We start from the raw sequence: 13714 nt of genomic DNA on the forward strand, positions 1-13714 counted from the left end.
TATATAATCAGGATTAACCCTTTGAATATTGTACCAATGTTTATTCAGCAAAACAAAAACAGGACAATTTTAAACTATTCCTGGATATGGTCAATGAAACAATATTCTGATATTCTTTCCAATTCTTTAATTATCCGTTAGAATAAATGTCACTGGTGAATAAATTAATATCCAAAATTCTATATGCAGCCATTCTCAGTCATAGAGTTACATAGGGGTGAATTTTAACCCCCAAAAACAGGTGGGTTGGGGTTGGGTAAGATGACAACCCGCCTCCAACCTGCCCGCTGCTGGGTTTAACGGAGGCGGGACAAGGGGCAGGCAGCCATGGCAATTTAACTATTTTAAGGAGGCTGGCAGCCTTTGATTTAACTTTGCAGGTTTAACCTTGGCCAGCTGAATTTCCCGTGCCTCAGGAAACCCGGCAGCTGAAGGGAGGCGAAGACAGCTTCGGGGAGAAGGTAGGTGCCTTTACAGCACCGTTTGTGGGCCAGGAGGAGCAGGAATGCTTCCGCCTGGCCCCCCCAAGCTCCTCCCTCCCCCCACATCAGAACCCCCCAATACAAAGAGACCCCCGGGATCAGACTGCGCCCCCTGGGGGGTCCGGGATCGGACGCCCCCACGCTCCCAGTAGCAGCTGCAAGCTCCCTACCTGCTCCTGCAGCCTGATCTGGAGTCCTTCCCACCCGAGTGGAAGCCAAGCCTGTCAATCAGGCTGACTTCCGGGCGGGGTGCCAGTCAAGGAGAAAAGCTGCACTGGGTGTTAAAACACCACGACTTGCAGGGAAACTTCGCTCCTCCCCCTCAATTTGTAAGCTGGAGGTATATATTTTGAGATGAGATGTTGCACATGGAATATGTGAGCCCTGGGTGCTTACAGAGTTAGAGGCACTCCAAATTTTTATTTAGCCTCTATATTAGAACTGCTGACCACTAACAATACTCACGCATTACATACTATTTAACTCATTTGTAGTTCTATCAATTAATTGTGATCAAAAGAACAATTGCTTGCACGCTCACAGCACAAAACTCCCCAAAATATATGGTTTAAACACCCAACACCTTAATAAATTCTAGAATAACAACTTGCGTTTAATATAGTAAAATATCCCAAGACGCTTCATAGAAGTGTTATCAAACAAAGTTTGACACCGAGCCACATAAATTAGGACAGGAGACCAAAGACTTGGTCAATGAGGTAGGTTTTAAGGAGCGTCTTAAAGGAGAAGAGAGTGAGGTAGAGAGGCAGAGAGGTTTAGGGAGGGAGCACCAGAGCTTAGGGCCAAAGTAGCTGAAAGCACGGCCACCAATGGTGGAGCGATGAAAATCTGGGATGTGCAAGAGGCCAGAATTGGAGGAATGCAAAGATCTTGGACAGTTGCAGAGCTGGAGGAGGTTACAGAGATAGGGAGGGGTGAGCCCAGGGAGGGATTTGAAAACAAGGATAATGTTATTAAGATCAAGGTGTTGCCGGACCGGGAGCCAATGTAGGTCAGCAAGCACAGGGGTAAAGGATGAATGGGATTTGGTGCGAGTTAGGATATGGGCAGCAGAGTTTTGGATGAACTCAAGTTTACGGAGGGTGCAAGGTGGGAGGCTGGCCAGGAGAGGATCGGAATAATTGGAATTAAAGGTAACAAAGGCAGGGATGAAGGTTTCAGCTGCAGATGAGCTGAGGCAGAGACGGACGATGTTACAGAGGTGGAAGTAGGCAGTCTTGGTGATGATGGGGATATGGGGTCGGAAGGTCAGCTCAGTGTCAGATAGAATTTAATCTACACCTAACACCTGATCAATAGGAATTTGTCATTGTTTACAATTTGATTCTCTCTAGTGTTCTACTTGAAAGTGAGTTGCTGTGGGTTTTAAAATATATTTATATAAATACCAAGACCAGTAAAAAAATCTATTTTTGTTATAAATGAATCCCAGAGCAATAACTTGGAGCAGTCGTGGGAACGTCAGTGCATAAACCACACTGCCTTGCTGGTTGAAGGCAGCAGAGTATGTTGGTATGGCATCTTTATGTGGAAATAAATTGTTGCACTATAACTAATATTTGTAAGAAATAACATTTATTTCCAAACTCAGATAACCAGTACTTGTTATGATGAATGATAAAACTATAATTTTACTATTACCACACACTTTTCATAATCACTATGTTAAATAGATACCCTGCTCCTCAGATTGCTTCCCCGCACTGCTGATGACTAAGCACATATGCATATAATGGGAACAGCAGCAATAATTACAGGATAAATTTCAGGGACCCACTGTATACAATATTTATCCAATGAGTTCATCGTATTCAGAAATAGCATAATACATTTTAGACCTTAGAAATGGGAATAAAAGTGAGGTGAACTTAACGTGGATTAACCTGAATGTCAAATTGTGGTGTCCTGATAAATGTGATGTTTTCTTGCAGGCAGAAAACAATTATTAGTTACATTGAACTATTTTAAAAAACTTAACTTACTAATGAAATGTTACCACCTGCCCAATGGTGAATTTGGTTTCTTTCAATCTCAGCTTAGGAATCAATTTTAGATAGCATTTCAGTCATCTCTACAGTGATCATAGAATCATAGAATGATACAGCACAGAAGGCCATTCGGCCCATCGTGCCTATGCCGGGTCTTTGAAAGAGCTATCCAATTGGTTCCTGCTCTTTCCCCATAGCCCTGCAACTGTTTCACCTTCAAGTATTTATCCAATTCCTTTTTGAATGTTACTGTTGAATCTGCTTCCACCAACCTTTCAGGCAATGCATTCCAGATCAGAACAGCTCGCTGCATAAAAAATAATTCTCCTCATCTTGCCTCTGGTTCTTTTGCCAATTACCTAAAATCTGTGTCCTCTTCTGACCCTTCTGTCACTGGAAACAGTTCCTCCTTATTTACTCTATCAAAACCCTTCAAGATTTTGAACACCTTTATTAAATCTCCCATTAACCACTCTGCTCTAGGGAGAATAACCCCAGCCTCTCTAGTCTCTCCACCGAACCGCACCCATAGTGGCATTCTAGGAAATCTCCTCTGCACCTTCTCTAAGGACTTGACATCCTTCCTAAAGAGTGATTGGCGTAATTGATGGGGGAATTACTCAATCATCTCCATTCTGGCCGGGAATTGTGGTGTAACTATAGGCAACCATCCATGTGACGAGGAGTGATTTGCTGAACTTCCAATCAAATGTACTACCTTGAATGAAACTCCCTCCCCCGCCTTGGTTTGGAACCTTGTGGCACTTGTATACATCTTCTGCTGAGCTCCTCTGCCAGGTGTGCTAAATGAAAACCATTCTAACAACAGGGTGTAACCATGCTCTGGATTGTGCTCAATAACTATCCATTGTCTCAATGCTGATGCAAATGCAGAAAATAAAGGCGCCGCTACAGACAGGGGTGGTTTGCATAGGCAGGTGGGCAGAGTTTCGGACAGGGAACCTGGAAGTCGTAACTCCACAGCGTGTGACTTTTCTCCTTGACATGTTCCCCGCTTGGAAGTCAGCATGATTGACAGACTTGGTTTCCAGTCAGGTGGGGAGCCTGCTGCTGCTACTGGGATGCCGAGGGCGGGGGATCCAATCCCCGATCTGGGGGCAAGGGTGGTTCAATTCTGGGGGTGAGTGGGGGGGGTGCGAGGAGAGGGATCTAATCTCCAACCTCAAGGGTCTTTGTAAGGGGGGTCTGATGGGTGAGGTTTGGGCGGGTCAGGGGGAAGCACTCCTGCTCCTCCTGGCCCACATCCGGTGCTGTAAAGGCACTTAACTTCTCCCCAAAGCTGTCCTCACCCTCTACAGTTGCCGGGTTTTCTGGGGCTTGCAAAACCCGGCCGTCCACACTTAAACCTGTAAATCAGGTTAAATTAGAGGCTACCAGCTTCATTAAAATATTAGCTGACATTGTTAACAGTTCTCTCTCCTCAGGTATTGTCCCCCTCTCCCTCAAATCTGCTGTCATCACCCCTCTACTCAAAAAAACAACCCTTGACCCCTCTGTCCTTGCAAACTACCACCCCATCTCCAAACTCCCTTTCCTCTACAAAGTCCTTGAACGTGTTGTCACCTCCCAAATCCGTGCCCATCTTTCCCGCAATTCCATGTTTGAATCCCTCCAATCAGGTTTCTACCCCTGCCACAGTACTGAAACGGCTCTCATCAAAGTCACAAATCACATCCTTTGTGACTGTGACAAAGGTAAACTATCCCTCCTCATCCTTCTTGACATGTCTGCAGCCTTTGACACAGTTGACCACTCCATCCTTCTCCAGCGCCTCTCCACCGTCGTCCAGCTGGGTGGGACTGCACTCGCCTGGTTCCATTCTTACCTATCTAATTGTAGCCAGAGAATCACCTGCAACGTCTTCTCTTCCCGCTCCCTCATCGTTACCTCTGGTGTCCCCCAAGGGTCTATCCTTGGCCGCCTCCTATTTCTCATCTGCATGTTGCCCCTTGGCGACATCATCCGAAAACACAGCGTCAGTTTCCACATGTATGCTGATGACAACCAGCTCTACCTCACCACCACTTCTCTCGACCCTTCCACGGTCTCTGAATTGTCAGACTGCTTTTCCGACATCCAGTTCTGGATGAGCAGAAATTTTCTTCAATTAAATATTGGGAAGACCGAAGCCATTGTTTTTGGTCCCTGCCACAAACTCCGTTCCCTAGCCATTGACTCCATCCCTCTCTCCCCAACATCTGTCTGAGGCTGAACCACACTGTTCACAACCTTGGTGTCATATTTGACCCTGAAAAGAACTTCTGACCACATATCTGTGGCATAACTTAGAATGCCTATTTCCACCTCCATAACATCGCCCGTCTCCGCCCTTGCCTTAGCTCATCCGCTGCTGAAACCCTCATCCATGCCTTTGTTACCTCTAGACTTGACTATTCCAACACACTCCTGGCTGGCTTCCTACATTCCACCCTACGTAAACTTGAGGTCATCCAAAACTCGGCTGCCCGTGTCCTAACTCGCACCAAGTCTTGTTCACCCATCACCCCTGTGCTCGTTAACTTACATTGGCTCCCGGTTAAGCAACACCTCGATTTCAAAATTCTCATCCTTGTTTTCAAATCCCTCCATGGCCTCGCCCCTCCCTATCTCTGTAATCTCCTTCAGCCCTAAGATCCCCCCAAGATATCTGCGCTCCTCTAATTCTGCCCTCTTGAGCATCCCTGATTATAATCGCTCAACCATCGGTGGTTGTGCCTTCAGCTGCCTAGGCCCTAAGCTCTGCTATTCCCTGCCTAAACCTCTCCGTCTCACTACCTCTCTTTCCTCCTTTAATACGCTCCTTAAAACCTACCTCTTTGACCAAGCTTTTGGTCACCTGCTCTAATTTCTCCTTATGTGGCTTGGTGTCAAATTTTTTGTCTTATAATACTCCTGTGAAGCGCCATGGGATGTTTTACTATGTTAAAGGTGCTTATGAATACAAGTTGTTGTTGTTAAATTGTCAACCCGCCTTCTGGGAGCAGGTTGGCTGCACGTTCCTTTTCTGCCTCCGTTAACCCCGGAAGTGGGCAGGTTGGAGGCGGGTTGTGGTTGGTTCTGAGATTTTTTTAACATTTTAACATCTTACCCAACGCCAATCCGCCCGTCTTTGGCAGTTAAAATTCACCTCAAACAATCTATCTAAATAATTTTCCTTGGGATAGCACATTCACATTTCCAAAGCGCTCATTGTCCACTTAAGGCTAAAAGATAATGCTACAACTCAGGGCATTAACCCCTTATAAATTGAATCCAACTTCACATCGGTACTGTAACATAATAGGGACGATTTTAACTTGCTCCACCCAGCGGGAACACAGCAGCAGTGGCTAAAGTCACGGTGCGGTACTTACCACCTTGTTTCATTGGCTTGAGGTTGTCAGTTACTACTCTGCAATGAACCAGAGGCAGTGAATACAGGTCGATGTGGCACGCATCGCAAAGTTCCATCTGTGCAATTTTATCCTGTTTAGGCATGACTAATAGTGCCTTCTGAGCCTGATTTATATGCAAGATAAATCTAAATGGAGCCTAATCCTGGTAAACACTGATAACATTACAAATTCATCTTAACTGGAAAAAGGAACAGCCAACGTAAATAAAATGAAATAGTGTTCCCATGACTTACAGATATAAACATGTTAAAATACATCAGCAACCTAAATTACGAATGGAAAGCACTTAAAAACTGAAAGCTGGGTTTTGAGAAGGCTTTAAAGGCAGGGAGAGAAGTAGAGAGGCAGAGGGTTTTAAGGAGATAGTTTAAAGAGAGCTTGGTCAAAAAGAAATCTTGAATTAATTTGATCTAATTGTCAAACTTGCATTTTTCCTCTGCTCTCAGTGAATTGTTCCATTGATTATGCCATGCATTAAGTCTCATCTTCGTTCCTTGTATTACATGTTCATCTCATGATATCATTCAGTGGAGGAATCATAATTCTGGTGATAAAATGTAAAGGTTCTTAAATTCTGGATTTTATTAACGAACCCATTATCTGGTGAAATTGCTTTTTTTAAATATGCTGTTGGGAGATTTTTTATTTCACAGTACATAAAAACCTGTACAATTTTTGACTTAAATTTTAATAGACTTTCACTGTGAAACATTAATATTTTCAATGCAGCCAGCATCAGTAAAATGACAGTGAGGGTGACTCTTCAGCTTGCCAAAGTATGGCTGCCACTAAGTGACAGATAGATTCCAGCACTTTAATATTCAATGACTCAAGAGCTGATGAAGCTCTTCACCGAAATGAATGCAAATATATTCCTTGCACAAACTAATTAGTCCACATTGAGACAACTTTCTTAGGGAATTGAGAAACAAGATATAATTTCTAAAACAGGCAAAATCAGACCGACTAGTAAATGGCACGATTAATAACTTTATATCCAAAACACTGTTTAAGGTAAATTAAATACTAAATATAAATGATGATGGGTTAAGCTACAAAAACCGCTAACTATTTGGGTCAATTATTGTTCTTGTCAGATTATGCAATGCAGCTGTCACTGGAAAATGAATCTGGATTGCCTGTAGGTGGGTAGAGCGACGATTTATCTTCTTTGTTAATAGGCCATAGTCTCGATTGCTGGAAAGGGAGAACAATCCCATTTCATTTTTAGTTGCAATGATGTCCCATCCAGGAGATGCAGTGCCATTTGTCCAAGGACAAAAATTGCATCATTATATCTAGCAAACACAGTGACATGATTTACCAAGTCATTTTCAATAACAACAGTGGCAAATGTAGTGAGGAAACCATCGGGGGAAGTTCTGCTTCCTTGACAACAATGACTTACATTTATATTGTACCTTTAACGTAGTAAAAATGTTAGGGGGATAAATCAACCAGCAAGACTAATGGAAAGGAAAATGTTGTGTCTTCATGAATTGCCAAATTATACTTTTTTTTCTTCACTTCCTGTTCACTAATCTCACCAGTTAATATATTCAAAGTATTCCAACAATGTTTTAGTCAGAGCCCTGACGAAGGGTTTCGACCTGAATGTTGCTCTCTCCATGGATGTTGCCTGGCCTGCATTTTCTGTTGTTATTAATGTTTTAGTACTACCCAATTAAGGGGACTAGGAAAGTTGTTTTTGGTGGATTCTGTTATTGCAATTTCAACCCAGCACTTATTAGCAATTACATTCAAAGATAATTGTGTATATAAACTTGTTATATATTTGCATAATACTATGAAAATCATGTTCACATTATCGGAATACAAAGCAATTATGAATACTGCCTTGAGGTCATTCATTGCATACAATAAAATAGATTTCAATTTAAAAATTGAACTCATTTTGGATTGCCTATATGAGAAACAAATATAGTTCAATGGAACTTGTTCATAGTGCATGGTACCTCATGGACTGAACACAGCACATACCAAAAATTATGGAAATTAAATTAGAATTGAAAAGGTTCAGCAAATGATCAACATTAAACAATTAAGGTAGAATGTACAATATTAAACTTTTTGTGTTGTGAGTTTCAAAACATCTGATTTTGAAAGGAAGGTTTCCATGGGGCTGGAGGCGGGCAGAGTGATCCTGCCACCCGCCCAATGGAAGTGGTCAGAGGCCCGAAACATTTTCATGGCCAGGCCTCATTTCAATTCCGTTGGCGAGCTGCTCGCACTTTTGGACCAGCTTGCTGATCAGGGAGGGTGGGAAATCTGGGGTCTCCTCCACAGCAGATCCAGGTAGATTAAAGGGGAGAGGGAGGTGATTGAGAGGGAGAGTCGAGGAGGGTGACGCATCGAGGGGGTGGATTTTGTGGAGTCAAGAGGAAAATAATATGTGGGCCTCTGCAGCTAGAATAGCACAGGCTATTCCCAACAAAGTCTAGAGTGTCTGAGTTTGCACCATGTAGAAATAAACAACCAGCAGAAATGCAAGCAGGTTTTCAGAACACCTCTCAGTAATCCTCTGCACCTACTTCTTCCAATATGACATTTGTTAGGAGTACAGGAGAAAACATGGCGCACCATCACACAGCACAACATAGCACAGTAGCAAATCACAGCAAGGATACTGCACCTGTGCAATCCTGTATTGGGAAAAGTAAATTCTAAAGAGCCTGATTATTATAGTCATTGGCCTAGAAATTCAGTTGCGTTCGCCAGCCGTTAACGCCATAAGTGGGGTAGATTTCCAGCGCTAGGCACTTAGCGCCCGGGCGCAGGTCGATCTGCACCTACGCCCAACTTCAGTTGACATTTAGCGCCGGCGCAAAGTGTTTGCGCCCGCTCAGCTGCGCGCGCAGCTTCTGACGTCATTTCGTCATGCAACGCTGTTTGTGCGCCCCAAACCGGAAATTCAGTGGCGCCCGCCCAATGTGGGCGTGGCGCTGTTAAGAACTGTGAAGTGGAACGCAGCAGAGGCCCTGTGGGCCTCGGGGAGTGCTAATTAAAGGGCACTTACACTGAACTATAAAGGCCAGCCATTTTGCTGCAATGACTTCAGTGCTTTGGATTTCTGTACAGAGACCAAGGAACAGACCTTACTGATTTGGGACAACATAGGAGAGGTATTTTTGGCTTCTGGCCAGAGCTTGGAAATTTGACTCTTGTGATTTCACTGTTTGCAAGTTTATTATGGGGGCTGCATGGGGTTCCAACCCTCAGTTCCAGCATTATGTGCGAAGGGCTCGCAGACGCTGTGTGAGAGGGCCAGCCATGCCTAGACGCAGAGGGGCCATCAGGCGTCGGCAACGTAGGCCTTACCCACTCAGGGAATACCGCCAGCAGGTGTCCTATCTCATCATGACTGCCGCGCATTGTGTTAGGAGGCTGCGCTTCAGAAGGGAGGTGGTTGCAGAGATCTGCTAGCTGCTTCACAGAGATCTGCGTCCACAGCTGATGTGCAGGACCTCTCTGTCGGTGGAAGTGAAGGTCACGGTGGCTCTGAACTTTTATGCAAGCGGCTCCTTCCAAGCCGCTGCTGGGGACATAGCGAACATCTCCCAGTTCGCCGTGCATCGCTGCATCCGGCAGGTCACCGATGCCCTTTTCGCAAGGAGACACCAATTCATCTCCTTCCCCATGACCCTAGAGAGGCAGGAGCAGCGTGCAGTCGGATTTGCCAGGATCGCCGACTTCCCCATGGTGCAGGGCGCCATTGACTGCACGCATGTGGCTATGCGGGCACCTATCGACAATGCCGAGGATTACCGCAACCGGAAGGGCTACCATTCCCTCAATGTACAGCTGGTGTGTGACCACAGGCAGCGCATCCTAGCTGTCAATGCCCAGTTTCCAGGAAGCAGCCACGATGCATTTATCCTGCGCCAGACTACTGTGGCTGACATGTTCGAGGCACAGCCTCCACCAAGGGGATGGCTTATTGGGGACAAGGGCTACCCTTTGTGTACATGGCTCATGACCCTGCTCCGCACGCCCAGGACCCCTGCGGAGGAGGCATACAACGAAAGCCATCAAGCCACAAGGAACATCATAGAGCAAACGATTGGCGTCCTCAAGCAACGGTTCCGCTGCCTGGATCGTTCCGGCGGATCTCTACAGTATTCGCCGGATAGAGTCTCCCAGTTTGTCGTCGTTTGCTGCATGCTGCACAACCTGGCTATCCGCAGGACTCAGGCACTGCCACCTCACGTTGGACCACCACCTCAGGAGGAAGAGCAGGAGGACCATGAGGAGGAGGAGGAGGAAGAGGAGTACCAGCCCAGGAGGGAGCCACAAGGTCCAAGGGCCGTCCGCCGGCGGCTTATTGAACGGCACTTCTAGGCCCTCTGTCAGGGAATGGCTTGTGGCAATGAACGCACCTGAATGCAGCCGCTCCGCAAGCCCTCAGCCGGTTAACGCAACAACCACTTGAAACATGACACCTGGACAAGCTGAATAAATAAAAAGCTTTATTTAACAAACTCAGGGCCCTTCCCACATGAAACAGAGAAACAGACAAGACCTCCAAAAAACAGTCAAAAACATCTCTCACTCCCACAACCTGGGGAGGAATAACAAAACTTGTCAATAACATTTGCCTTCATCCTCGGCCTTCCCAAAATAAGTCCCCCCCTCCAGAACACAACCACCCCCATATAAAAAAACATTTGGCTTCATCTTCGGCCTTCCCAAAATAAGCCCCCCCCCGCAGAACATAAACACCCCCATATAAAAAAAACAGTCGGCAACACACTCTACTTGGTGTGCCGAGAGGGCGAGTCCTTGTGCAGGCTTCTCCGGCCCCCGCCCGACCTGTTGCTCCGGCTCAACCTGGGCCCTGTGGGTGTGGCAAGGCTGGGGGAAGGCTCCTGAGGGGCACAATGCGTGACGGCAGATGCCCTTGGGGGTCGGCCTAGACGAGGTCCGGCCCTGGAGGGGCCGGCTGCTGACTGCTGCAGCTGTGGCTGGCCAGCATCAGTCTCTGCATCAGCTCGTCGCACCTTGGCTGGGGGGTTGGCAGTGGTGGCTGCAGCAATGGGGGCAAGCTGGCTGATGCCAGGCGGTCGCTGGTCGCCAGAGACATTGGCACTCGGCCGGGCTGGCACTGCAGCAAGCGCAGCAATCTGGTGGAGGCCAGACCGCTGTGCTGCAGCAGGGCGGCGGGTGCCCTGGCGATGCTTCCGTGACACCGCGAGTGTGGCAGAAGTGAGTGCCCGAACTGCCCTGGTCTGTGCCCGCATCAGATCAGCCAGTGTCTGGACGGCACCACTCATGAACTCGCGACTCGCGTCCTGTGCTGCCGCGAGTTGGTCGACACCCCTGGCCTGTGCTGCCGCGAGTTGGTCGACACCCCTGGCCTGTGAGTCCCCGAAAGCGGCCACACTATGAGCCAGGGACTCAATGGCCTGAGGCATCTGTCCCACAACCCCCATGAACTCGTTGTGGCGCCGCTCCGAGGCAGCGGACATTTCATCAAGGAGGCGCACCTCCTGGGCGAGGACCGTCTCCGGACTGGAGGGCGGACTCTCCCTCTGGGGAGAAGGCCGCCGAGCTGCCCGACCCTTCCCGCGTGCCTGGACGCCACTGGGCCCAGCAACTGCCCTCCCCTGCAACACTTCCCCCCTCTGGGGAGAAGGCCGCCGTGCTGCCCGACCCTTCCCGCGTGCCTGGACGCCACTGGGCCCAGGAGCTACACCCCCCTGCAACATTTCCCCCCTCTGGGGAGAAGGCAGCCGTGCTGCCCGACCCTTCCCGCGTGCCTGGACGCCACTGGGCCCAGGAGCTACACCCCCCTGCAACACTTCCCCCTGGCTCTCCTCCAGGCAAGACGTCTCCCCTCCATTGCCATCCCCTGGCGCGGATGAGGGTTCCCCCGATGTGCCGCCTCCCTCTTGGTCCTCGTCGTCCTCCTCTTCCGAGGGACTGGCACTCTCAGCTTCATGGACCTCCTCCTCACCAGCTGAAAGCAGGAAGGCACAAGAGTAGCTTTAGAGTGAGGACAGGGCGTCAGCGAGGGAGGCATGAGTGGTGGCATTATGCGCATTGGTCGGACAGTGGCAAAGGATGTAAATCTGAAGCGCAAGGGGAACGAGAGAGGTCCAAACGGTCATGTCCTTACCATTGGGGCCCAGCACAGGGTCCGCATCACCAATAGCAACGGGGCCAACCACCCGGCCACGCATGAGTCGAGCCACGCGCTCCTCCAGCTCACTGAGCTCCTGGAACTGGGCACGGCCTCCCCCGGTGACATTCCGGCTCTTCATATTCTGGGCCAGCTTGGCCTGCAAGAGAAAGGACGGCCTCTAAGTACAGTGTGGTGCCCTGTTGTTGTGTGCACTGCCTCCCATGGTCGAATAGCTTGGCCAGTGTGTAAAGTGCAGAAAGTGCTATTGATGATCATGCCAGTGCCATAGCTGCGGGAGGAGGGATGGCCATTAGGCCTTTGAGGTCCCTTTGCCCATAATGTGAGGTGCACATGCAAGGATGAGGAGGACACTGGAAAGGCTACTCACCTTGACCAACCGAGTGAGGTCGTTGTACTTCTTGCGGCATTGGTCACCAGTCCTGGGGACATCGCTGGTGGCTGACACCCTGTGGGCGATTTCCCTCCAGGCTCTCCTGAACTGCCTCCTGGGAGCCTTCTTGCCACTGTCCGGGCACAAGATCTCTCTTCTCTTTTCCAAACCCTTAAGCAGCACCCACAAAGCAGGCTCGGAGAAGCGCTGCGCTCGTTCACGGGCCTTCTGCATGGCTTCAGGCGCTATTTGGGCCCACCAGCAGTGTTGAGGCCTAGCTGCAGGGCTCCACTATCCAGGGCGTGGCAGCAGACAAAGTCGACCCTTCCCCTTTTAAGAGCTGGCCGGCGTCAGGGTGTCTGCTGTCAATCAAAACATGACCGCACCTGCGCTGCGCCCGGCCTCGGCGTTATCAGTCCGCACCGCCGGCTTAGCGCCTAAAGATAGGAGTGCAACGCCAGTTTCAGCGCTCGCCCAAACTCCTTGGCCAAATCTACTGAATTTCGGCGAAGTGGCCTACACTTTCCGGCGGGCGCTAACTTTAGCGACCGCCCGACTTTAGCGCCCCAAAAGTGGCGCGACTGAATTTCTAGGCCATTATATTTGTATTTTTTTAATATATATTTTGTAAATAATAATTTTTAAAAATGAAGTTAGTCTTGTGCAAATTAGACAGGCAACTTAAGTTAAAATGTAATATAGAATTCTGTGTTCTCTCCATTAATTTGCAGAAATGGCTCAGTGGAAGTCTCGAAGGAAATCGTGGTTGATCAGTGCCTCGCCTACCTGGCAGATTTGCTGCAAGAATTACATGTTCCTTCTCATCCCTTTCCTAGGACAATCAGTTTCTCTTCTGCAATATTGTGCAGCATGCAACACGTTACAATTATCCTGCCAATTCACGCTAGACAAACTGCAAGGTACCACTGGAGTAGTCCAAACATTGGAAATGCTGTTTAAAAAGTCAAAGTTAAGCTCTGATTATATTTCCATCTCAGAAATGTATGTCATTATCACAAATGTATATCATCCCCTTCTTTTGGGTTCTGGAGGTTCTGCCGCAAACATTTGTAGTGGGTAATGGGTCTCACAGGAGCCATCCTTATATGCTATTTCTCTGTCTTGAACAATGGGGAAATTCTTGCTTCTTCAAGATGTATGCTTCATGAGCAATCTGGAAAATCGACATTAACTTGACATATTTTTCGCTGATGGTAACATATCATCTGAATGTTAAAGAAGCAATAACAATTTCTGCTAATTAAAGGGAAAGC

This window comes from Somniosus microcephalus, chromosome 18 (genome assembly GCF_052327205.1).
Source record: "Somniosus microcephalus isolate GS21.2 chromosome 18, FLI_Smic_1.0, whole genome shotgun sequence".
Lineage (NCBI taxonomy): Eukaryota > Metazoa > Chordata > Chondrichthyes > Squaliformes > Somniosidae > Somniosus > Somniosus microcephalus.